At 42.0% G+C, this 25,803-nt stretch overlaps 10 non-coding genes across 10 annotated transcripts; all 10 read right to left on the bottom strand.

The window, feature by feature from the left end:
• Positions 1-2,226: 2,226 nt before the first annotated feature.
• LOC126279606 (U6 spliceosomal RNA) lies at positions 2,227-2,333 on the bottom strand. Its single transcript, XR_007551076.1, has one exon. It is a non-coding gene; the product is annotated as a U6 spliceosomal RNA (small nuclear RNA).
• A 2,477-nt stretch (positions 2,334-4,810) lies between these two features.
• LOC126279607 (U6 spliceosomal RNA) lies at positions 4,811-4,917 on the bottom strand. Its single transcript, XR_007551077.1, has one exon. It is a non-coding gene; the product is annotated as a U6 spliceosomal RNA (small nuclear RNA).
• Positions 4,918-7,394: 2,477 nt separating this feature from the next.
• On the bottom strand, positions 7,395-7,501 carry LOC126279608 (U6 spliceosomal RNA). Its single transcript, XR_007551078.1, has one exon. It is a non-coding gene; the product is annotated as a U6 spliceosomal RNA (small nuclear RNA).
• A 2,477-nt stretch (positions 7,502-9,978) lies between these two features.
• LOC126279609 (U6 spliceosomal RNA) lies at positions 9,979-10,085 on the bottom strand. The gene has a single exon (XR_007551079.1). It is a non-coding gene; the product is annotated as a U6 spliceosomal RNA (small nuclear RNA).
• A 2,477-nt stretch (positions 10,086-12,562) lies between these two features.
• On the bottom strand, positions 12,563-12,669 carry LOC126279610 (U6 spliceosomal RNA). The gene has a single exon (XR_007551080.1). It is a non-coding gene; the product is annotated as a U6 spliceosomal RNA (small nuclear RNA).
• Positions 12,670-15,146: 2,477 nt separating this feature from the next.
• Positions 15,147-15,253, bottom strand: LOC126279612 (U6 spliceosomal RNA). Its single transcript, XR_007551081.1, has one exon. It is a non-coding gene; the product is annotated as a U6 spliceosomal RNA (small nuclear RNA).
• A 2,476-nt stretch (positions 15,254-17,729) lies between these two features.
• LOC126279613 (U6 spliceosomal RNA) lies at positions 17,730-17,836 on the bottom strand. The gene has a single exon (XR_007551082.1). It is a non-coding gene; the product is annotated as a U6 spliceosomal RNA (small nuclear RNA).
• A 2,477-nt stretch (positions 17,837-20,313) lies between these two features.
• On the bottom strand, positions 20,314-20,420 carry LOC126279614 (U6 spliceosomal RNA). Its single transcript, XR_007551083.1, has one exon. It is a non-coding gene; the product is annotated as a U6 spliceosomal RNA (small nuclear RNA).
• A 2,477-nt stretch (positions 20,421-22,897) lies between these two features.
• LOC126279615 (U6 spliceosomal RNA) lies at positions 22,898-23,004 on the bottom strand. Its single transcript, XR_007551084.1, has one exon. It is a non-coding gene; the product is annotated as a U6 spliceosomal RNA (small nuclear RNA).
• A 2,477-nt stretch (positions 23,005-25,481) lies between these two features.
• Positions 25,482-25,588, bottom strand: LOC126279616 (U6 spliceosomal RNA). The gene has a single exon (XR_007551085.1). It is a non-coding gene; the product is annotated as a U6 spliceosomal RNA (small nuclear RNA).
• Between the last annotated feature and the right edge of the window lie 215 nt (positions 25,589-25,803).

Below are 25,803 nucleotides of genomic sequence, written 5' to 3' on the forward strand. Positions count from 1 at the left end.
TTTCACACAGCTGCCGCTAGGCGGCAGCAAGACGTGTTGGCAGCTATTGTCGCTATGTTCTCACATCCCGAGTTTAGTGTCTTATAGGCATACGTATGAAACACACTTCTCTAATGTGTGGGATAAATGACTCTGACTGGAGCAGGTAGCAGGTCTTCAAGACTCTCAAAACAAGCGAATATTTTGGCCAAACTGTCTTCACTGCTAACACAAATTGCATTACTCTTGCAGTGGTACTTTCTTACGATACCTATCGATTTAATTACAGAGTGCTCATATGCAATGCAACTTTTAACTCACACATCAAGTACAACACAAGAAGACACAGCCTGTGACCATGTAAATTACTGAGGAACTCCACAGAGACCAAGCATGGTTCTATTCATCCAATGGCGCCAGAAGACAATAGTGACTGCAAGAAGAGACACAGTAGCCTCACAAACCATTAAAAACAGCATTCGTATTGCACACTTTGAAACACAGCAGTGTAGGTCATTACTAGGGCATGGATGGGTTAATGCGACTTGTGTGAGATAGTAGTAGGAATGATGGACATAGTTCCGTTTTCAGTACAATACCAGGTGATATATTTGTGTTGATCCAGGTGTACACAGGGCAGGTCTACTTGACAACAGTGAAACACTGTGATTGAGGTGTGTGAATGAGCCTAAAATATCGAGGGGACATGTGGTAAGAGAAACCAGGTTAGCATTGTGTTAGTAGCTGTAGTTATGTTCCTGTGAAATGTCAATCAGCTGTAATCCAGGTTGGTGAATGTTGTTATTGCAGGAAGAATTGCTAGTGCAGAACAAAGAGTGATAGATTTAGTATTTGAAAGCAGTTAATAACTGAGTAGCTACTGGTGTCAATGTGACACAAACTGGTTTGTGATGTAGTTGTCTATTCCTGAAATCTTGAAGCTTGCTAGTGTTTTGTGTCTTGACTGGCTCTGTATCTGCTTATGTGGTAGAGCTTCTGTGTATGTAACATGATGAATATTGCATGCAGAGTTTGTGCAATCTTTCTCCTAGACACAGGATGAGAGGTGCATCAGCTGCAATTGTGAACACCATCGACTTGTATCACATTGATGGGATTCAAAGTGCTGTCAAAATAGTAGAGTCTCACATCTAAATGCTATATGTTAATATTAGCATACTGGTCTGCTGTCTAAACACTTCAGTGTTGTGGTATTCATTGGCTGACACTTTTGGAATTTATTTAAGTAACTGTATGTAATGGCAGATTGCCAGACATGTGGGAAAATACTTTGTGGGTCACACCAGTGAAATTTGTACATGACATGCTGATTCACCACAGATTTGCAGTAATAGTTGGTTTTTAGGTGAAGGGCAGTGGCTTATTACACAGGCAGATATGCTTCAGTTAAGAACCTGATGAGGTGTCACCTGCAGTCTGTATTATGAGGCTGCAGCTGGATAGCAAGGCCACTAGGAAAGTTACTTGAAACATAATGTTACATAAACTTCCTGTAAAGGGGTAGCTTGCACACTTAATCATGAAAGATACACCTTCCTTCACATGTTTGTTTATGCTGCTCAAACAATTATGGCATCAGCTGCAGCCATGAAAATGAATAAAGATAAATATTGTGGGTCTGTGTGCAGACAGTATGTGATAGTGGCTTACAGGCACCAGAAGCTTTGTAGGCGTTAGAGAAAAATAAATATTAGGTAAGGCAAGCTAATTTTAGAGCGCTAGAGTGTATTTAAGCAGTAATCTAAGTGAAAGTATGTGAGTGAGAAAGATTTGGAACATGCAGCTATCTTGTGTAAAGTTGGTGTAAGGTTTCCAAATGTTGTGTGTGGCAGTAGGTGTGTGTTATGAAATGACATGATTGAGACAATAGCAAGAGATGCTGTGACAGCTGAGTGTGATACTGAGGAAGAGAAGAGGCTTTTGCCTGTGCTAGGCTTAGCCTGGCTGTGATTTGTGTTGAAGGGGTGCTAGTGACATGTACTTGTGGTTTGGGTGGGCTTGCTGACTTGTTATTAGAGTGACATTTTAGATGTGCATTGGTGATGTAAGGGATAGGTTTATTGCCAGTTTTGTCATGTTCTGTTGTGAATGAAAGAAAGTGGAGGAGAACTGCGTAAATGGAGAGCATAGTTTGTGACAAGTGGGTGCAGATATGAAGCGAAACTTGTGTAGTTGGCTGATGGTATTAGCAGCTGATGTGAGGCATGAGAGAGTGAGATTGCGAAAAAAAATGTGGAACGCTTCACGATTTTGCGTGTCATCCTTGCGCAGGGGCCATGCTAATCTTCTCTGTATCGTTCCAATTTTAGTATATGTACCGCCGAAGCGAGTACATTCGAGGAGCCCTCTGAAATTGTATATATAGTTATGGCGTCGCGTCAAACATGGTTCGGCTTGGACGTAGGTTTACACAGCTCTGGCGAGGAACACAAGGCCTGCCGAGTGCTAATTTGTGAACTAATTACTGCGAGGTGTCGTTCTTAGTAAGTGGCAGCTCTGTCAACTGTAGATTTGGCAGTTTTGGGTGTAAAACTTAGATCGTAGAGTCGTTTGCTCTCGCACCATCCACCCAGAGCAGCAGCAGTTTCACACAGCTGCCGCTAGGCGGCAGCAAGACGTGTTGGCAGCTATTGTCGCCATGTTCTCACATCCCGAGTTTAGTGTCTTATAGGCATACGTATGAAACACACTTCTCTAATGTGTGGGATAAATGACTCTGACTGGAGCAGGTAGCAGGTCTTCAAGACTCTCAAAACAAGCGAATATTTTGGCCAAACTGTCTTCACTGCTAACACAAATTGCATTACTCTTGCAGTGGTACTTTCTTACGATACCTATCGATTTAATTACAGAGTGCTCATATGCAATGCAACTTTTAACTCACACATCAAGTACAACACAAGAAGACACAGCCTGTGACCATGTAAATTACTGAGGAACTCCACAGAGACCAAGCATGGTTCTATTCATCCAATGGCGCCAGAAGACAATAGTGACTGCAAGAAGAGACACAGTAGCCTCACAAACCATTAAAAACAGCATTCGTATTGCACACTTTGAAACACAGCAGTGTAGGTCATTACTAGGGCATGGATGGGTTAATGCGACTTGTGTGAGATAGTAGTAGGAATGATGGACATAGTTCCGTTTTCAGTACAATACCAGGTGATATATTTGTGTTGATCCAGGTGTACACAGGGCAGGTCTACTTGACAACAGTGAAACACTGTGATTGAGGTGTGTGAATGAGCCTAAAATATCGAGGGGACATGTGGTAAGAGAAACCAGGTTAGCATTGTGTTAGTAGCTGTAGTTATGTTCCTGTGAAATGTCAATCAGCTGTAATCCAGGTTGGTGAATGTTGTTATTGCAGGAAGAATTGCTAGTGCAGAACAAAGAGTGATAGATTTAGTATTTGAAAGCAGTTAATAACTGAGTAGCTACTGGTGTCAATGTGACACAAACTGGTTTGTGATGTAGTTGTCTATTCCTGAAATCTTGAAGCTTGCTAGTGTTTTGTGTCTTGACTGGCTCTGTATCTGCTTATGTGGTAGAGCTTCTGTGTATGTAACATGATGAATATTGCATGCAGAGTTTGTGCAATCTTTCTCCTAGACACAGGATGAGAGGTGCATCAGCTGCAATTGTGAACACCATCGACTTGTATCACATTGATGGGATTCAAAGTGCTGTCAAAATAGTAGAGTCTCACATCTAAATGCTATATGTTAATATTAGCATACTGGTCTGCTGTCTAAACACTTCAGTGTTGTGGTATTCATTGGCTGACACTTTTGGAATTTATTTAAGTAACTGTATGTAATGGCAGATTGCCAGACATGTGGGAAAATACTTTGTGGGTCACACCAGTGAAATTTGTACATGACATGCTGATTCACCACAGATTTGCAGTAATAGTTGGTTTTTAGGTGAAGGGCAGTGGCTTATTACACAGGCAGATATGCTTCAGTTAAGAACCTGATGAGGTGTCACCTGCAGTCTGTATTATGAGGCTGCAGCTGGATAGCAAGGCCACTAGGAAAGTTACTTGAAACATAATGTTACATAAACTTCCTGTAAAGGGGTAGCTTGCACACTTAATCATGAAAGATACACCTTCCTTCACATGTTTGTTTATGCTGCTCAAACAATTATGGCATCAGCTGCAGCCATGAAAATGAATAAAGATAAATATTGTGGGTCTGTGTGCAGACAGTATGTGATAGTGGCTTACAGGCACCAGAAGCTTTGTAGGCGTTAGAGAAAAATAAATATTAGGTAAGGCAAGCTAATTTTAGAGCGCTAGAGTGTATTTAAGCAGTAATCTAAGTGAAAGTATGTGAGTGAGAAAGATTTGGAACATGCAGCTATCTTGTGTAAAGTTGGTGTAAGGTTTCCAAATGTTGTGTGTGGCAGTAGGTGTGTGTTATGAAATGACATGATTGAGACAATAGCAAGAGATGCTGTGACAGCTGAGTGTGATACTGAGGAAGAGAAGAGGCTTTTGCCTGTGCTAGGCTTAGCCTGGCTGTGATTTGTGTTGAAGGGGTGCTAGTGACATGTACTTGTGGTTTGGGTGGGCTTGCTGACTTGTTATTAGAGTGACATTTTAGATGTGCATTGGTGATGTAAGGGATAGGTTTATTGCCAGTTTTGTCATGTTCTGTTGTGAATGAAAGAAAGTGGAGGAGAACTGCGTAAATGGAGAGCATAGTTTGTGACAAGTGGGTGCAGATATGAAGCGAAACTTGTGTAGTTGGCTGATGGTATTAGCAGCTGATGTGAGGCATGAGAGAGTGAGATTGCGAAAAAAAATGTGGAACGCTTCACGATTTTGCGTGTCATCCTTGCGCAGGGGCCATGCTAATCTTCTCTGTATCGTTCCAATTTTAGTATATGTACCGCCGAAGCGAGTACATTCGAGGAGCCCTCTGAAATTGTATATATAGTTATGGCGTCGCGTCAAACATGGTTCGGCTTGGACGTAGGTTTACACAGCTCTGGCGAGGAACACAAGGCCTGCCGAGTGCTAATTTGTGAACTAATTACTGCGAGGTGTCGTTCTTAGTAAGTGGCAGCTCTGTCAACTGTAGATTTGGCAGTTTTGGGTGTAAAACTTAGATCGTAGAGTCGTTTGCTCTCGCACCATCCACCCAGAGCAGCAGCAGTTTCACACAGCTGCCGCTAGGCGGCAGCAAGACGTGTTGGCAGCTATTGTCGCCATGTTCTCACATCCCGAGTTTAGTGTCTTATAGGCATACGTATGAAACACACTTCTCTAATGTGTGGGATAAATGACTCTGACTGGAGCAGGTAGCAGGTCTTCAAGACTCTCAAAACAAGCGAATATTTTGGCCAAACTGTCTTCACTGCTAACACAAATTGCATTACTCTTGCAGTGGTACTTTCTTACGATACCTATCGATTCAATTACAGAGTGCTCATATGCAATGCAACTTTTAACTCACACATCAAGTACAACACAAGAAGACACAGCCTGTGACCATGTAAATTACTGAGGAACTCCACAGAGACCAAGCATGGTTCTATTCATCCAATGGCGCCAGAAGACAATAGTGACTGCAAGAAGAGACACAGTAGCCTCACAAACCATTAAAAACAGCATTCGTATTGCACACTTTGAAACACAGCAGTGTAGGTCATTACTAGGGCATGGATGGGTTAATGCGACTTGTGTGAGATAGTAGTAGGAATGATGGACATAGTTCCGTTTTCAGTACAATACCAGGTGATATATTTGTGTTGATCCAGGTGTACACAGGGCAGGTCTACTTGACAACAGTGAAACACTGTGATTGAGGTGTGTGAATGAGCCTAAAATATCGAGGGGACATGTGGTAAGAGAAACCAGGTTAGCATTGTGTTAGTAGCTGTAGTTATGTTCCTGTGAAATGTCAATCAGCTGTAATCCAGGTTGGTGAATGTTGTTATTGCAGGAAGAATTGCTAGTGCAGAACAAAGAGTGATAGATTTAGTATTTGAAAGCAGTTAATAACTGAGTAGCTACTGGTGTCAATGTGACACAAACTGGTTTGTGATGTAGTTGTCTATTCCTGAAATCTTGAAGCTTGCTAGTGTTTTGTGTCTTGACTGGCTCTGTATCTGCTTATGTGGTAGAGCTTCTGTGTATGTAACATGATGAATATTGCATGCAGAGTTTGTGCAATCTTTCTCCTAGACACAGGATGAGAGGTGCATCAGCTGCAATTGTGAACACCATCGACTTGTATCACATTGATGGGATTCAAAGTGCTGTCAAAATAGTAGAGTCTCACATCTAAATGCTATATGTTAATATTAGCATAGTGGTCTGCTGTCTAAACACTTCAGTGTTGTGGTATTCATTGGCTGACACTTTTGGAATTTATTTAAGTAACTGAATGTAATGGCAGATTGCCAGACATGTGGGAAAATACTTTGTGGGTCACACCAGTGAAATTTGTACATGACATGCTGATTCACCACAGATTTGCAGTAATAGTTGGTTTTTAGGTGAAGGGCAGTGGCTTATTACACAGGCAGATATGCTTCAGTTAAGAACCTGATGAGGTGTCACCTGCAGTCTGTATTATGAGGCTGCAGCTGGATAGCAAGGCCACTAGGAAAGTTACTTGAAACATAATGTTAAATAAACTTCCTGTAAAGGGGTAGCTTGCTCACTTAATCATGAAAGATACACCTTCCTTCACATGTTTGTTTATGCTGCTCAAACAATTATGGCATCAGCTGCAGCCATGAAAATGAATAAAGATAAATATTGTGGGTCTGTGTGCAGACAGTATGTGATAGTGGCTTACAGGCACCAGAAGCTTTGTAGGCGTTAGAGAAAAATAAATATTAGGTAAGGCAAGCTAATTTTAGAGCGCTAGAGTGTATTTAAGCAGTAATCTAAGTGAAAGTATGTGAGTGAGAAAGATTTGGAACATGCAGCTATCTTGTGTAAAGTTGGTGTAAGGTTTCCAAATGTTGTGTGTGGCAGTAGGTGTGTGTTATGAAATGACATGATTGAGACAATAGCAAGAGATGCTGTGACAGCTGAGTGTGATACTGAGGAAGAGAAGAGGCTTTTGCCTGTGCTAGGCTTAGCCTGGCTGTGATTTGTGTTGAAGGGGTGCTAGTGACATGTACTTGTGGTTTGGGTGGGCTTGCTGACTTGTTATTAGAGTGACATTTTAGATGTGCATTGGTGATGTAAGGGATAGGTTTATTGCCAGTTTTGTCATGTTCTGTTGTGAATGAAAGAAAGTGGAGGAGAACTGCGTAAATGGAGAGCATAGTTTGTGACAAGTGGGTGCAGATATGAAGCGAAACTTGTGTAGTTGGCTGATGGTATTAGCAGCTGATGTGAGGCATGAGAGAGTGAGATTGCGAAAAAAAATGTGGAACGCTTCACGATTTTGCGTGTCATCCTTGCGCAGGGGCCATGCTAATCTTCTCTGTATCGTTCCAATTTTAGTATATGTACCGCCGAAGCGAGTACATTCGAGGAGCCCTCTGAAATTGTATATATAGTTATGGCGTCGCGTCAAACATGGTTCGGCTTGGACGTAGGTTTACACAGCTCTGGCGAGGAACACAAGGCCTGCCGAGTGCTAATTTGTGAACTAATTACTGCGAGGTGTCGTTCTTAGTAAGTGGCAGCTCTGTCAACTGTAGATTTGGCAGTTTTGGGTGTAAAACTTAGATCGTAGAGTCGTTTGCTCTCGCACCATCCACCCAGAGCAGCAGTAGTTTCACACAGCTGCCGCTAGGCGGCAGCAAGACGTGTTGGCAGCTATTGTCGCCATGTTCTCACATCCCGAGTTTAGTGTCTTATAGGCATACGTATGAAACACACTTCTCTAATGTGTGGGATAAATGACTCTGACTGGAGCAGGTAGCAGGTCTTCAAGACTCTCAAAACAAGCGAATATTTTGGCCAAACTGTCTTCACTGCTAACACAAATTGCATTACTCTTGCAGTGGTACTTTCTTACGATACCTATCGATTCAATTACAGAGTGCTCATATGCAATGCAACTTTTAACTCACACATCAAGTACAACACAAGAAGACACAGCCTGTGACCATGTAAATTACTGAGGAACTCCACAGAGACCAAGCATGGTTCTATTCATCCAATGGCGCCAGAAGACAATAGTGACTGCAAGAAGAGACACAGTAGCCTCACAAACCATTAAAAACAGCATTCGTATTGCACACTTTGAAACACAGCAGTGTAGGTCATTACTAGGGCATGGATGGGTTAATGCGACTTGTGTGAGATAGTAGTAGGAATGATGGACATAGTTCCGTTTTCAGTACAATACCAGGTGATATATTTGTGTTGATCCAGGTGTACACAGGGCAGGTCTACTTGACAACAGTGAAACACTGTGATTGAGGTGTGTGAATGAGCCTAAAATATCGAGGGGACATGTGGTAAGAGAAACCAGGTTAGCATTGTGTTAGTAGCTGTAGTTATGTTCCTGTGAAATGTCAATCAGCTGTAATCCAGGTTGGTGAATGTTGTTATTGCAGGAAGAATTGCTAGTGCAGAACAAAGAGTGATAGATTTAGTATTTGAAAGCAGTTAATAACTGAGTAGCTACTGGTGTCAATGTGACACAAACTGGTTTGTGATGTAGTTGTCTATTCCTGAAATCTTGAAGCTTGCTAGTGTTTTGTGTCTTGACTGGCTCTGTATCTGCTTATGTGGTAGAGCTTCTGTGTATGTAACATGATGAATATTGCATGCAGAGTTTGTGCAATCTTTCTCCTAGACACAGGATGAGAGGTGCATCAGCTGCAATTGTGAACACCATCGACTTGTATCACATTGATGGGATTCAAAGTGCTGTCAAAATAGTAGAGTCTCACATCTAAATGCTATATGTTAATATTAGCATAGTGGTCTGCTGTCTAAACACTTCAGTGTTGTGGTATTCATTGGCTGACACTTTTGGAATTTATTTAAGTAACTGAATGTAATGGCAGATTGCCAGACATGTGGGAAAATACTTTGTGGGTCACACCAGTGAAATTTGTACATGACATGCTGATTCACCACAGATTTGCAGTAATAGTTGGTTTTTAGGTGAAGGGCAGTGGCTTATTACACAGGCAGATATGCTTCAGTTAAGAACCTGATGAGGTGTCACCTGCAGTCTGTATTATGAGGCTGCAGCTGGATAGCAAGGCCACTAGGAAAGTTACTTGAAACATAATGTTAAATAAACTTCCTGTAAAGGGGTAGCTTGCTCACTTAATCATGAAAGATACACCTTCCTTCACATGTTTGTTTATGCTGCTCAAACAATTATGGCATCAGCTGCAGCCATGAAGATGAATAAAGATAAATATTGTGGGTCTGTGTGCAGACAGTATGTGATAGTGGCTTACAGGCACCAGAAGCTTTGTAGGCGTTAGAGAAAAATAAATATTAGGTAATGCAAGCTAATTTTAGAGCGCTAGAGTGTATTTAAGCAGTAGTCTAAGTGGAAGTATGTGAGTGAGAAAGATTTGGAACATGCAGCTATCTTGTGTAAAGTTGGTGTAAGGTTTCCAAATGTTGTGTGTGGCAGTAGGTGTGTGTTATGAAATGACATGATTGAGACAATAGCAAGAGATGCTGTGACAGCTGATTGTGATACTGAGGAAGAGAAGAGGCTTTTGCCTGTGCTAGGCTTAGCCTGGCTGTGATTTGTGTTGAAGGGGTGCTAGTGACATGTACTTGTGGTTTTGGTGGGCTTGCTGACTTGTTATTAGAGTGACATTTTAGATGTGCATTGGTGATGTAAGGGATAGGTTTATTGCCAGTTTTGTAATGTTCTGTTGTGAATGAAAGAAAGTGGAGGAGTACTGCGTAAATGGAGAGCATAGTTTGTGACAAGTGGGTGCAGATATGAAGCGAAACTTGTGTAGTTGGCTGATGGTATTAGCAGCTGATGTGAGGCATGAGAGAGTGAGATTGCGAAAAAAAATGTGGAACGCTTCACGATTTTGCGTGTCATCCTTGCGCAGGGGCCATGCTAATCTTCTCTGTATCGTTCCAATTTTAGTATATGTACCGCCGAAGCGAGTACATTCGAGGAGCCCTCTGAAATTGTATATATAGTTATGGCGTCGCGTCAAACATGGTTCGGCTTGGACGTAGGTTTACACAGCTCTGGCGAGGAACACAAGGCCTGCCGAGTGCTAATTTGTGAACTAATTACTGCGAGGTGTCGTTCTTAGTAAGTGGCAGCTCTGTCAACTGTAGATTTGGCAGTTTTGGGTGTAAAACTTAGATCGTAGAGTCGTTTGCTCTCGCACCATCCACCCAGAGCAGCAGCAGTCTCACACAGCTGCCGCTAGGCGGCAGCAAGACGTGTTGGCAGCTATTGTCGCCATGTTCTCACATCCCGAGTTTAGTGTCTTATAGGCATACGTATGAAACACACTTCTCTAATGTGTGGGATAAATGACTCTGACTGGAGCAGGTAGCAGGTCTTCAAGACTCTCAAAACAAGCGAATATTTTGGCCAAACTGTCTTCACTGCTAACACAAATTGCATTACTCTTGCAGTGGTACTTTCTTACGATACCTATCGATTTAATTACAGAGTGCTCATATGCAATGCAACTTTTAACTCACACATCAAGTACAACACAAGAAGACACAGCCTGTGACCATGTAAATTACTGAGGAACTCCACAGAGACCAAGCATGGTTCTATTCATCCAATGGCGCCAGAAGACAATAGTGACTGCAAGAAGAGACACAGTAGCCTCACGAACCATTAAAAACAGCATTCGTATTGCACACTTTGAAACACAGCAGTGTAGGTCATTACCAGGGCATGGATGGGTTAATGCGACTTGTGTGAGATAGTAGTAGGAATGATGGACATAGTTCCGTTTTCAGTACAATACCAGGTGATATATTTGTGTTGATCCAGGTGTACACAGGGCAGGTCTACTTGACAACAGTGAAACACTGTGATTGAGGTGTGTGAATGAGCCTAAAATATCGAGGGGACATGTGGTAAGAGAAACCAGGTTAGCATTGTGTTAGTAGCTGTAGTTATGTTCCTGTGAAATGTCAATCAGCTGTAATCCAGGTTGGTGAATGTTGTTATTGCAGGAAGAATTGCTAGTGCAGAACAAAGAGTGATAGATTTAGTATTTGAAAGCAGTTAATAACTGAGTAGCTACTGGTGTCAATGTGACACAAACTGGTTTGTGATGTAGTTGTCTATTCCTGAAATCTTGAAGCTTGCTAGTGTTTTGTGTCTTGACTGGCTCTGTATCTGCTTATGTGGTAGAGCTTCTGTGTATGTAACATGATGAATATTGCATGCAGAGTTTGTGCAATCTTTCTCCTAGCCACAGGATGAGAGGTGCATCAGCTGCAATTGTGAACACCATCGACTTGTATCACATTGATGGGATTCAAAGTGCTGTCAAAATAGTAGAGTCTCACATCTAAATGCTATATGTTAATATTAGCATACTGGTCTGCTGTCTAAACACTTCAGTGTTGTGGTATTCATTGGCTGACACTTTTGGAATTTATTTAGGTAACTGTATGTAATGGCAGATTGCCAGACATGTGGGAAAATACTTTGTGGGTCACACCAGTGAAATTTGTACATGACATGCTGATGCACCACAGATTTGCAGTAATAGTTGGTTTTTAGGTGAAGGGCAGTGGCTTATTACACAGGCAGATATGCTTCAGTTAAGAACCTGATGAGGTGTCACCTGCAGTCTGTATTATGAGGCTGCAGCTGGATAGCAAGGCCACTAGGAAAGTTACTTGAAACATAATGTTAAATAAACTTCCTGTAAAGGGGTAGCTTGCTCACTTAATCATGAAAGATACACCTTCCTTCACATGTTTGTTTATGCTGCTCAAACAATTATGGCATCAGCTGCTGCCATGAAGATGAATAAAGATAAATATTGTGGGTCTGTGTGCAGACAGTATGTGATAGTGGCTTACAGGCACCAGAAGCTTTGTAGGCGTTAGAGAAAAATAAATATTAGGTAATGCAAGCTAATTTTAGAGCGCTAGAGTGTATTTAAGCAGTAGTCTAAGTGAAAGTATGTGAGTGAGAAAGATTTGGAACATGCAGCTATCTTGTGTAAAGTTGGTGTAAGGTTTCCAAATGTTGTGTGTGGCAGTAGGTGTGTGTTATGAAATGACATGATTGAGACAATAGCAAGAGATGCTGTGACAGCTGAGTGTGATACTGAGGAAGAGAAGAGGCTTTTGCCTGTGCTAGGCTTAGCCTGGCTGTGATTTGTGTTGAAGGGGTGCTAGTGACATGTACTTGTGGTTTTGGTGTGCTTGCTGACTTGTTATTAGAGTGACATTTTAGATGTGCATTGGTGATGTAAGGGATAGGTTTATTGCCAGTTTTGTCATGTTCTGTTGTGAATGAAAGAAAGTGGAGGAGAACTGCGTAAATGGAGAGCATAGTTTGTGACAAGTGGGTGCAGATATGAAGCGAAACTTGTGTAGTTGGCTGATGGTATTAGCAGCTGATGTGAGGCATGAGAGAGTGAGATTGCGAAAAAAAATGTGGAACGCTTCACGATTTTGCGTGTCATCCTTGCGCAGGGGCCATGCTAATCTTCTCTGTATCGTTCCAATTTTAGTATATGTACCGCCGAAGCGAGTACATTCGAGGAGCCCTCTGAAATTGTATATATAGTTATGGCGTCGCGTCAAACATGGTTCGGCTTGGACGTAGGTTTACACAGCTCTGGCGAGGAACACAAGGCCTGCCGAGTGCTAATTTGTGAACTAATTACTGCGAGGTGTCGTTCTTAGTAAGTGGCAGCTCTGTCAACTGTAGATTTGGCAGTTTTGGGTGTAAAACTTAGATCGTAGAGTCGTTTGCTCTCGCACCATCCACCCAGAGCAGCAGCAGTCTCACACAGCTGCCGCTAGGCGGCAGCAAGACGTGTTGGCAGCTATTGTCGCCATGTTCTCACATCCCGAGTTTAGTGTCTTATAGGCATACGTATGAAACACACTTCTCTAATGTGTGGGATAAATGACTCTGACTGGAGCAGGTAGCAGGTCTTCAAGACTCTCAAAACAAGCGAATATTTTGGCCAAACTGTCTTCACTGCTAACACAAATTGCATTACTCTTGCAGTGGTACTTTCTTACGATACCTATCGATTTAATTACAGAGTGCTCATATGCAATGCAACTTTTAACTCACACATCAAGTACAACACAAGAAGACACAGCCTGTGACCATGTAAATTACTGAGGAACTCCACAGAGACCAAGCATGGTTCTATTCATCCAATGGCGCCAAAAGACAATAGTGACTGCAAGAAGAGACACAGTAGCCTCACGAACCATTAAAAACAGCATTCGTATTGCACACTTTGAAACACAGCAGTGTAGGTCATTACCAGGGCATGGATGGGTTAATGCGACTTGTGTGAGATAGTAGTAGGAATGATGGACATAGTTCCGTTTTCAGTACAATACCAGGTGATATATTTGTGTTGATCCAGGTGTACACAGGGCAGGTCTACTTGACAACAGTGAAACACTGTGATTGAGGTGTGTGAATGAGCCTAAAATATCGAGGGGACATGTGGTAAGAGAAACCAGGTTAGCATTGTGTTAGTAGCTGTAGTTATGTTCCTGTGAAATGTCAATCAGCTGTAATCCAGGTTGGTGAATGTTGTTATTGCAGGAAGAATTGCTAGTGCAGAACAAAGAGTGATAGATTTAGTATTTGAAAGCAGTTAATAACTGAGTAGCTACTGGTGTCAATGTGACACAAACTGGTTTGTGATGTAGTTGTCTATTCCTGAAATCTTGAAGCTTGCTAGTGTTTTGTGTCTTGACTGGCTCTGTATCTGCTTATGTGGTAGAGCTTCTGTGTATGTAACATGATGAATATTGCATGCAGAGTTTGTGCAATCTTTCTCCTAGACACAGGATGAGAGGTGCATCAGCTGCAATTGTGAACACCATCGACTTGTATCACATTGATGGGATTCAAAGTGCTGTCAAAATAGTAGAGTCTCACATCTAAATGCTATATGTTAATATTAGCATACTGGTCTGCTGTCTAAACACTTCAGTGTTGTGGTATTCATTGGCTGACACTTTTGGAATTTATTTAAGTAACTGTATGTAATGGCAGATTGCCAGACATGTGGGAAAATACTTTGTGGGTCACACCAGTGAAATTTGTACATGACATGCTGATGCACCACAGATTTGCAGTAATAGTTGGTTTTTAGGTGAAGGGCAGTGGCTTATTACACAGGCAGATATGCTTCAGTTAAGAACCTGATGAGGTGTCACCTGCAGTCTGTATTATGAGGCTGCAGCTGGATAGCAAGGCCACTAGGAAAGTTACTTGAAACATAATGTTAAATAAACTTCCTGTAAAGGGGTAGCTTGCTCACTTAATCATGAAAGATACACCTTCCTTCACATGTTTGTTTATGCTGCTCAAACAATTATGGCATCAGCTGCAGCCATGAAGATGAATAAAGATAAATATTGTGGGTCTGTGTGCAGACAGTATGTGATAGTGGCTTACAGGCACCAGAAGCTTTGTAGGCGTTAGAGAAAAATAAATATTAGGTAATGCAAGCTAATTTTAGAGCGCTAGAGTGTATTTAAGCAGTAGTCTAAGTGAAAGTATGTGAGTGAGAAAGATTTGGAACATGCAGCTATCTTGTGTAAAGTTGGTGTAAGGTTTCCAAATGTTGTGTGTGGCAGTAGGTGTGTGTTATGAAATGACATGATTGAGACAGTAGCAAGAGATGCTGTGACAGCTGAGTGTGATACTGAGGAAGAGAAGAGGCTTTTGCCTGTGCTAGGCTTAGCCTGGCTGTGATTTGTGTTGAAGGGGTGCTAGTGACATGTACTTGTGGTTTTGGTGGGCTTGCTGACTTGTTATTAGAGTGACATTTTAGATGTGCATTGGTGATGTAAGGGATAGGTTTATTGCCAGTTTTGTCATGTTCTGTTGTGAATGAAAGAAAGTGGAGGAGAACTGCGTAAATGGAGAGCATAGTTTGTGACAAGTGGGTGCAGATATGAAGCGAAACTTGTGTAGTTGGCTGATGGTATTAGCAGCTGATGTGAGGCATGAGAGAGTGAGATTGCGAAAAAAAATGTGGAACGCTTCACGATTTTGCGTGTCATCCTTGCGCAGGGGCCATGCTAATCTTCTCTGTATCGTTCCAATTTTAGTATATGTACCGCCGAAGCGAGTACATTCGAGGAGCCCTCTGAAATTGTATATATAGTTATGGCGTCGCGTCAAACATGGTTCGGCTTGGACGTAGGTTTACACAGCTCTGGCGAGGAACACAAGGCCTGCCGAGTGCTAATTTGTGAACTAATTACTGCGAGGTGTCGTTCTTAGTAAGTGGCAGCTCTGTCAACTGTAGATTTGGCAGTTTTGGGTGTAAAACTTAGATCGTAGAGTCGTTTGCTCTCGCACCATCCACCCAGAGCAGCAGCAGTCTCACACAGCTGCCGCTAGGCGGCAGCAAGACGTGTTGGCAGCTATTGTCGCCATGTTCTCACATCCCGAGTTTAGTGTCTTATAGGCATACGTATGAAACACACTTCTCTAATGTGTGGGATAAATGACTCTGACTGGAGCAGGTAGCAGGTCTTCAAGACTCTCAAAACAAGCGAATATTTTGGCCAAACTGTCTTCACTGCTAACACAAATTGCATTACTCTTGCAGTGGTACTTTCTTACGATACCTATCGATTTAATTACAGAGTGCTCATATGCAATGCAACTTTTAACTCACACATCAAGTACAACACAAGAAGACACAGCCTGTGACCATGTAAATTACTGAGGAACTCCACAGAGACCAAGCATGGTTCTATTCATCCAATGGCGCCAGAAGACAATAGTGACTGCAAGAAGAGACACAGTAGCCTCACGAACCATTAAAAACAGCATTCGTATTGCACACTTTGAAACACAGCAGTGTAGGTCATTACCAGGGCATGGATGGGTTAATGCGACTTGTGTGAGATAGTAGTAGGAATGATGGACATAGTTCCGTTTTCAGTACAATACCAGGTGATATATTTGTGTTGATCCAGGTGTACACAGGGCAGGTCTACTTGACAACAGTGAAACACTGTGATTGAGGTGTGTGAATGAGCCTAAAATATCGAGGGGACATGTGGTAAGAGAAACCAGGTTAGCATTGTGTTAGTAGCTGTAGTTATGTTCCTGTGAAATGTCAATCAGCTGTAATCCAGGTTGGTGAATGTTGTTATTGCAGGAAGAATTGCTAGTGCAGAACAAAGAGTGATAGATTTAGTATTTGAAAGCAGTTAATAACTGAGTAGCTACTGGTGTCATGTGACACAAACTGGTTTGTGATGTAGTTGTCTATTCCTGAAATCTTGAAGCTTGCTAGTGTTTTGTGTCTTGACTGGCTCTGTATCTGCTTATGTGGTAGAGCTTCTGTGTATGTAACATGATGAATATTGCATGCAGAGTTTGTGCAATCTTTCTCCTAGACACAGGATGAGAGGTGCATCAGCTGCAATTGTGAACACCATCGACTTGTATCACATTGATGGGATTCAAAGTGCTGTCAAAATAGTAGAGTCTCACATCTAAATGCTATATGTTAATATTAGCATACTGGTCTGCTGTCTAAACACTTCAGTGTTGTGGTATTCATTGGCTGACACTTTTGGAATTTATTTAGGTAACTGTATGTAATGGCAGATTGCCAGACATGTGGGAAAATACTTTGTGGGTCACACCAGTGAAATTTGTACATGACATGCTGATGCACCACAGATTTGCAGTAATAGTTGGTTTTTAGGTGAAGGGCAGTGGCTTATTACACAGGCAGATATGCTTCAGTTAAGAACCTGATGAGGTGTCACCTGCAGTCTGTATTATGAGGCTGCAGCTGGATAGCAAGGCCACTAGGAAAGTTACTTGAAACATAATGTTAAATAAACTTCCTGTAAAGGGGTAGCTTGCACACTTAATCATGAAAGATACACCTTCCTTCACATGTTTGTTTATGCTGCTCAAACAATTATGGCATCAGCTGCAGCCATGAAGATGAATAAAGATAAATATTGTGGGTCTGTGTGCAGACAGTATGTGATAGTGGCTTACAGGCACCAGAAGCTTTGTAGGCGTTAGAGAAAAATAAATATTAGGTAATGCAAGCTAATTTTAGAGCGCTAGAGTGTATTTAAGCAGTAGTCTAAGTGAAAGTATGTGAGTGAGAAAGATTTGGAACATGCAGCTATCTTGTGTAAAGTTGGTGTAAGGTTTCCAAATGTTGTGTGTGGCAGTAGGTGTGTGTTATGAAATGACATGATTGAGACAATAGCAAGAGATGCTGTGACAGCTGAGTGTGATACTGAGGAAGAGAAGAGGCTTTCGCCTGTGCTAGGCTTAGCCTGGCTGTGATTTGTGTTGAAGGGGTGCTAGTGACATGTACTTGTGGTTTTGGTGGGCTTGCTGACTTGTTATTAGAGTGACATTTTAGATGTGCATTGGTGATGTAAGGGATAGGTTTATTGCCAGTTTTGTCATGTTCTGTTGTGAATGAAAGAAAGTGGAGGAGAACTGCGTAAATGGAGAGCATAGTTTGTGACAAGTGGGTGCAGATATGAAGCGAAACTTGTGTAGTTGGCTGATGGTATTAGCAGCTGATGTGAGGCATGAGAGAGTGAGATTGCGAAAAAAAATGTGGAACGCTTCACGATTTTGCGTGTCATCCTTGCGCAGGGGCCATGCTAATCTTCTCTGTATCGTTCCAATTTTAGTATATGTACCGCCGAAGCGAGTACATTCGAGGAGCCCACTGAAATTGTATATATAGTTATGGCGTCGCGTCAAACATGGTTCGGCTTGGACGTAGGTTTACACAGCTCTGGCGAGGAACACAAGGCCTGCCGAGTGCTAATTTGTGAACTAATTACTGCGAGGTGTCGTTCTTAGTAAGTGGCAGCTCTGTCAACTGTAGATTTGGCAGTTTTGGGTGTAAAACTTAGATCGTAGAGTCGTTTGCTCTCGCACCATCCACCCAGAGCAGCAGCAGTTTCACACAGCTGCCGCTAGGCGGCAGCAAGACGTGTTGGCAGCTATTGTCGCCATGTTCTCACATCCCGAGTTTAGTGTCTTATAGGCATACGTATGAAACACACTTCTCTAATGTGTGGGATAAATGACTCTGACTGGAGCAGGTAGCAGGTTTTCAAGACTCTCAAAACAAGCGAATATTTTGGCCAAACTGTCTTCACTGCTAACACAAATTGCATTACTCTTGCAGTGGTACTTTCTTACGATACCTATCGATTTAATTACAGAGTGCTCATATGCAATGCAACTTTTAACTCACACATCAAGTACAACACAAGAAGACACAGCCTGTGACCATGTAAATTACTGAGGAACTCCACAGAGACCAAGCATGGTTCTATTCATCCAATGGCGCCAGAAGACAATAGTGACTGCAAGAAGAGACACAGTAGCCTCACAAACCATTAAAAACAGCATTCGTATTGCACACTTTGAAACACAGCAGTGTAGGACATTACTAGGGCATGGATGGGTTAATGCGACTTGTGTGAGATAGTAGTAGGAATGATGGACATAGTTCCGTTTTCAGTACAATACCAGGTGATATATTTGTGTTGATCCAGGTGTACACAGGGCAGGTCTACTTGACAACAGTGAAACACTGTGATTGAGGTGTGTGAATGAGCCTAAAATATCGAGGGGACATGTGGTAAGAGAAACCAGGTTAGCATTGTGTTAGTAGCTGTAGTTATGTTCCTGTGAAATGTCAATCAGCTGTAATCCAGGTTGGTGAATGTTGTTATTGCAGGAAGAATTGCTAGTGCAGAACAAAGAGTGATAGATTTAGTATTTGAAAGCAGTTAATAACTGAGTAGCTACTGGTGTCAATGTGACACAAACTGGTTTGTGATGTAGTTGTCTATTCCTGAAATCTTGAAGCTTGCTAGTGTTTTGTGTCTTGACTGGCTCTGTATCTGCTTATGTGGTAGAGCTTCTGTGTATGTAACATGATGAATATTGCATGCAGAGTTTGTGCAATCTTTCTCCTAGACACAGGATGAGAGGTGCATCAGCTGCAATTGTGAACACCATCGACTTGTATCACATTGATGGGATTCAAAGTGCTGTCAAAATAGTAGAGTCTCACATCTAAATGCTATATGTTAATATTAGCATACTGGTCTGCTGTCTAAACACTTCAGTGTTGTGGTATTCATTGGCTGACACTTTTGGAATTTATTTAAGTAACTGTATGTAATGGCAGATTGCCAGACATGTGGGAAAATACTTTGTGGGTCACACCAGTGAAATTTGTACATGACATGCTGATTCACCACAGATTTGCAGTAATAGTTGGTTTTTAGGTGAAGGGCAGTGGCTTATTACACAGGCAGATATGCTTCAGTTAAGAACCTGATGAGGTGGCACCTGCAGTCTGTATTATGAGGCTGCAGCTGGATAGCAAGGCCACTAGGAAAGTTACTTGAAACATAATGTTACATAAACTTCCTGTAAAGGGGTAGCTTGCACACTTAATCATGAAAGATACACCTTCCTTCACATGTTTGTTTATGCTGCTCAAACAATTATGGCATCAGCTGCAGCCATGAAGATGAATAAAGATAAATATTGTGGGTCTGTGTGCAGACAGTATGTGATAGTGGCTTACAGGCACCAGAAGCTTTGTAGGCGTTAGAGAAAAATAAATATTAGGTAATGCAAGCTAATTTTAGAGCGCTAGAGTGTATTTAAGCAGTAGTCTAAGTGAAAGTATGTGAGTGAGAAAGATTTGGAACATGCAGCTATCTTGTGTAAAGTTGGTGTAAGGTTTCCAAATGTTGTGTGTGGCAGTAGGTGTGTGTTATGAAATGACATGATTGAGACAATAGCAAGAGATGCTGTGACAGCTGAGTGTGATACTGAGGAAGAGAAGAGGCTTTCGCCTGTGCTAGGCTTAGCCTGGCTGTGATTTGTGTTGAAGGGGTGCTAGTGACATGTACTTGTGGTTTTGGTGGGCTTGCTGACTTGTTATTAGAGTGACATTTTAGATGTGCATTGGTGATGTAAGGGATAGGTTTATTGCCAGTTTTGTCATGTTCTGTTGTGAATGAAAGAAAGTGGAGGAGAACTGCGTAAATGGAGAGCATAGTTTGTGACAAGTGGGTGCAGATATGAAGCGAAACTTGTGTAGTTGGCTGATGGTATTAGCAGCTGATGTGAGGCATGAGAGAGTGAGATTGCGAAAAAAAATGTGGAACGCTTCACGATTTTGCGTGTCATCCTTGCGCAGGGGCCATGCTAATCTTCTCTGTATCGTTCCAATTTTAGTATATGTACCGCCGAAGCGAGTACATTCGAGGAGCCCTCTGAAATTGTATATCTAGTTATGGCGTCGCGTCAAACATGGTTCGGCTTGGACGTAGGTTTACACAGCTCTGGCGAGGAACACAAGGCCTGCCGAGTGCTAATTTGTGAACTAATTACTGCGAGGTGTCGTTCTTAGTAAGTGGCAGCTCTGTCAACTGTAGATTTGGCAGTTTTGGGTGTAAAACTTAGATCGTAGAGTCGTTTGCTCTCGCACCATCCACCCAGAGCAGCAGCAGTTTCACACAGCTGCCGCTAGGCGGCAGCAAGACGTGTTGGCAGCTATTGTCGCCATGTTCTCACATCCCGAGTTTAGTGTCTTATAGGCATACGTATGAAACACACTTCTCTAATGTGTGGGATAAATGACTCTGACTGGAGCAGGTAGCAGGTCTTCAAGACTCTCAAAACAAGCGAATATTTTGGCCAAACTGTCTTCACTGCTAACACAAATTGCATTACTCTTGCAGTGGTACTTTCTTACGATACCTATCGATTTAATTACAGAGTGCTCATATGCAATGCAACTTTTAACTCACACATCAAGTACAACACAAGAAGACACAGCCTGTGACCATGTAAATTACTGAGGAACTCCACAGAGACCAAGCATGGTTCTATTCATCCAATGGCGCCAGAAGACAATAGTGACTGCAAGAAGAGACACAGTAGCCTCACAAACCATTAAAAACAGCATTCGTATTGCACACTTTGAAACACAGCAGTGTAGGTCATTACTAGGGCATGGATGGGTTAATGCGACTTGTGTGAGATAGTAGTAGGAATGATGGACATAGTTCCGTTTTCAGTACAATACCAGGTGATATATTTGTGTTGATCCAGGTGTACACAGGGCAGGTCTACTTGACAACAGTGAAACACTGTGATTGAGGTGTGTGAATGAGCCTAAAATATCGAGGGGACATGTGGTAAGAGAAACCAGGTTAGCATTGTGTTAGTAGCTGTAGTTATGTTCCTGTGAAATGTCAATCAGCTGTAATCCAGGTTGGTGAATGTTGTTATTGCAGGAAGAATTGCTAGTGCAGAACAAAGAGTGATAGATTTAGTATTTGAAAGCAGTTAATAACTGAGTAGCTACTGGTGTCAATGTGACACAAACTGGTTTGTGATGTAGTTGTCTATTCCTGAAATCTTGAAGCTTGCTAGTGTTTTGTGTCTTGACTGGCTCTGTATCTGCTTATGTGGTAGAGCTTCTGTGTATGTAACATGATGAATATTGCATGCAGAGTTTGTGCAATCTTTCTCCTAGACACAGGATGAGAGGTGCATCAGCTGCAATTGTGAACACCATCGACTTGTATCACATTGATGGGATTCAAAGTGCTGTCAAAATAGTAGAGTCTCACATCTAAATGCTATATGTTAATATTAGCATACTGGTCTGCTGTCTAAACACTTCAGTGTTGTGGTATTCATTGGCTGACACTTTTGGAATTTATTTAAGTAACTGTATGTAATGGCAGATTGCCAGACATGTGGGAAAATACTTTGTGGGTCACACCAGTGAAATTTGTACATGACATGCTGATTCACCACAGATTTGCAGTAATAGTTGGTTTTTAGGTGAAGGGCAGTGGCTTATTACACAGGCAGATATGCTTCAGTTAAGAACCTGATGAGGTGTCACCTGCAGTCTGTATTATGAGGCTGCAGCTGGATAGCAAGGCCACTAGGAAAGTTACTTGAAACATAATGTTACATAAACTTCCTGTAAAGGGGTAGCTTGCACACTTAATCATGAAAGATACACCTTCCTTCACATGTTTGTTTATGCTGCTCAAACAATTATGGCATCAGCTGCAGCCATGAAGATGAATAAAGATAAATATTGTGGGTCTGTGTGCAGACAGTATGTGATAGTGGCTTACAGGCACCAGAAGCTTTGTAGGCGTTAGAGAAAAATAAATATTAGGTAATGCAAGCTAATTTTAGAGCGCTAGAGTGTATTTAAGCAGTAGTCTAAGTGAAAGTATGTGAGTGAGAAAGATTTGGAACATGCAGCTATCTTGTGTAAAGTTGGTGTAAGGTTTCCAAATGTTGTGTGTGGCAGTAGGTGTGTGTTATGAAATGACATGATTGAGACAATAGCAAGAGATGCTGTGACAGCTGAGTGTGATACTGAGGAAGAGAAGAGGCTTTTGCCTGTGCTAGGCTTAGCCTGGCTGTGATTTGTGTTGAAGGGGTGCTAGTGACATGTACTTGTGGTTTGGGTGGGCTTGCTGACTTGTTATTAGAGTGACATTTTAGATGTGCATTGGTGATGTAAGGGATAGGTTTATTGCCAGTTTTGTCATGTTCTGTTGTGAATGAAAGAAAGTGGAGGAGAACTGCGTAAATGGAGAGCATAGTTTGTGACAAGTGGGTGCAGATATGAAGCGAAACTTGTGTAGTTGGCTGATGGTATTAGCAGCTGATGTGAGGCATGAGAGAGTGAGATTGCGAAAAAAAATGTGGAACGCTTCACGATTTTGCGTGTCATCCTTGCGCAGGGGCCATGCTAATCTTCTCTGTATCGTTCCAATTTTAGTATATGTACCGCCGAAGCGAGTACATTCGAGGAGCCCTCTGAAATTGTATATATAGTTATGGCGTCGCGTCAAACATGGTTCGGCTTGGACGTAGGTTTACACAGCTCTGGCGAGGAACACAAGGCCTGCCGAGTGCTAATTTGTGAACTAATTACTGCGAGGTGTCGTTCTTAGTAAGTGGCAGCTCTGTCAACTGTAGATTTGGCAGTTTTGGGTGTAAAACTTAGATCGTAGAGTCGTTTGCTCTCGCACCATCCACCCAGAGCAGCAGCAGTTTCACACAGCTGCCGCTAGGCGGCAGCAAGACGTGTTGGCAGCTATTGTCGCCATGTTCTCACATCCCGAGTTTAGTGTCTTATAGGCATACGTATGAAACACACTTCTCTAATGTGTGGGATAAATGACTCTGACTGGAGCAGGTAGCAGGTCTTCAAGACTCTCAAAACAAGCGAATATTTTGGCCAAACTGTCTTCACTGCTAACACAAATTGCATTACTCTTGCAGTGGTACTTTCTTACGATACCTATCGATTTAATTACAGAGTGCTCATATGCAATGCAACTTTTAACTCACACATCAAGTACAACACAAGAAGACACAGCCTGTGACCATGTAAATTACTGAGGAACTCCACAGAGACCAAGCATGGTTCTATTCATCCAATGGCGCCAGAAGACAATAGTGACTGCAAGAAGAGACACAGTAGCCTCACAAACCATTAAAAACAGCATTCGTATTGCACACTTTGAAACACAGCAGTGTAGGTCATTACTAGGGCATGGATGGGTTAATGCGACTTGTGTGAGATAGTAGTAGGAATGATGGACATAGTTCCGTTTTCAGTACAATACCAGGTGATATATTTGTGTTGATCCAGGTGTACACAGGGCAGGTCTACTTGACAACAGTGAAACACTGTGATTGAGGTGTGTGAATGAGCCTAAAATATCGAGGGGACATGTGGTAAGAGAAACCAGGTTAGCATTGTGTTAGTAGCTGTAGTTATGTTCCTGTGAAATGTCAATCAGCTGTAATCCAGGTTGGTGAATGTTGTTATTGCAGGAAGAATTGCTAGTGCAGAACAAAGAGTGATAGATTTAGTATTTGAAAGCAGTTAATAACTGAGTAGCTACTGGTGTCAATGTGACACAAACTGGTTTGTGATGTAGTTGTCTATTCCTGAAATCTTGAAGCTTGCTAGTGTTTTGTGTCTTGACTGGCTCTGTATCTGCTTATGTGGTAGAGCTTCTGTGTATGTAACATGATGAATATTGCATGCAGAGTTTGTGCAATCTTTCTCCTAGACACAGGATGAGAGGTGCATCAGCTGCAATTGTGAACACCATCGACTTGTATCACATTGATGGGATTCAAAGTGCTGTCAAAATAGTAGAGTCTCACATCTAAATGCTATATGTTAATATTAGCATACTGGTCTGCTGTCTAAACACTTCAGTGTTGTGGTATTCATTGGCTGACACTTTTGGAATTTATTTAAGTAACTGTATGTAATGGCAGATTGCCAGACATGTGGGAAAATACTTTGTGGGTCACACCAGTGAAATTTGTACATGACATGCTGATTCACCACAGATTTGCAGTAATAGTTGGCTTTTAGGTGAAGGGCAGTGGCTTATTACACAGGCAGACATGCTTCAGTTAAGAACCTGATGAGGTGTCACCTGCAGTCTGTATTATGAGGCTGCATCTGGATAGCAAGGCCACTAGGAAAGTTACTTGAAACATAATGTTACATAAACTTCCTGTAAAGGGGTAGCTTGCACACTTAATCATGAAAGATACACCTTCCTTCACATGTTTGTTTATGCTGCTCAAACAATTATGGCATCAGCTGCAGCCATGAAGATGAATAAAGATAAATATTGTGGGTCTGTGTGCAGACAGTATGTGATAGTGGCTTACAGGCACCAGAAGCTTTGTAGGCGTTAGAGAAAAATAAATATTAGGTAATGCAAGCTAATTTTAGAGCGCTAGAGTGTATTTAAGCAGTAGTCTAAGTGAAAGTATGTGAGTGAGAAAGATTTGGAACATGCAGCTATCTTGTGTAAAGTTGGTGTAAGGTTTCCAAATGTTGTGTGTGGCAGTAGGTGTGTGTTATGAAATGACATGATTGAGACAATAGCAAGAGATGCTGTGACAGCTGAGTGTGATACTGAGGAAGAGAAGAGGCTTTTGCCTGTGCTAGGCTTAGCCTGGCTGTGATTTGTGTTGAAGGGGTGCTAGTGACATGTACTTGTGGTTTTGGTGGGCTTGCTGACTTGTTATTAGAGTGACATTTTAGATGTGCATTGGTGATGTAAGGGATAGGTTTATTGCCAGTTTTGTCATGTTCTGTTGTGAATGAAAGAAAGTGGAGGAGAACTGCGTAAATGGAGAGCATAGTTTGTGACAAGTGGGTGCAGATATGAAGCGAAACTTGTGTAGTTGGCTGATGGTATTAGCAGCTGATGTGAGGCATGAGAGAGTGAGATTGCGAAAAAAAATGTGGAACGCTTCACGATTTTGCGTGTCATCCTTGCGCAGGGGCCATGCTAATCTTCTCTGTATCGTTCCAATTTTAGTATATGTACCGCCGAAGCGAGTACATTCGAGGAGCCCTCTGAAATTGTATATATAGTTATGGCGTCGCGTCAAACATGGTTCGGCTTGGACGTAGGTTTACACAGCTCTGGCGAGGAACACAAGGCCTGCCGAGTGCTAATTTGTGAACTAATTACTGCGAGGTGTCGTTCTTAGTAAGTGGCAGCTCTGTCAACTGTAGATTTGGCAGTTTTGGGTGTAAAACTTAGATCGTAGAGTC

Source organism: Schistocerca gregaria, chromosome 6 (genome assembly GCF_023897955.1).
Source record: "Schistocerca gregaria isolate iqSchGreg1 chromosome 6, iqSchGreg1.2, whole genome shotgun sequence".
In the NCBI taxonomy this organism is placed as follows: domain Eukaryota; kingdom Metazoa; phylum Arthropoda; class Insecta; order Orthoptera; family Acrididae; genus Schistocerca; species Schistocerca gregaria.